Source organism: Mesoplodon bidens (genome assembly GCF_964165515.1).
Source record: "Mesoplodon bidens genome assembly, chromosome: 12".
NCBI lineage: Eukaryota > Metazoa > Chordata > Mammalia > Artiodactyla > Ziphiidae > Mesoplodon > Mesoplodon bidens.
Window position 1 is genome coordinate 6,697,733 of NC_138168.1, and position 628 is coordinate 6,698,360.

Consider the following 628-nt stretch of genomic DNA (forward strand, 5'->3'; position numbering starts at 1 on the left):
AAATTGCTTTGACGATTCTCTGTATATTAAAAGGGCCTACGGAACACATGCAAGCATTCATTCAAATTATTTGTTACCTTGCTAACGATTAGACCCTAAAGTCCATTCTCCATCACTGTAGCTGGGAAGACAAACATCCCTTTACTAATTTAGAGGGATAACTTCTGTATCTCCCTTGTCATGGTAACAAGTCTGTGCAGGTGGAGGTGAAGGAAACAGAACCCAAGGGAAATCGAAGTGAATGACAGGTAAGGACCAAAGCACGTCGCCTACCTCAGCCTTCCCCACAAAACGCCCATTCTTCCCTGTCCAGTTTCCTAAGGCGCATCCAGGGTGGATGCGAGGTCACGCGTGGGAAGGCGTCATACTCCTCGGCAGGGGCCCGATGGGAGAGGGAGGCGGGGAAGGGGAGCGGGGAGACCCGCGCGGGGAGGTGGCAAGGGAAGGCCGCGGTGCCCCGCTCCCCAGGCCACGCGTAGAGGGCGAGGACCAGGGATGCGGGGCGGCCAGCGGCCTGCGCGGTCCCGGCCCCGCAGGCCCCTCCCCGCCGCAGTATCCCTGCGCAAAGTCCCCGCGCGCGGGCGGGAGGAGGGGCGCGCCGGTCCCTCCTCCCGCGCGCGGCCACGTG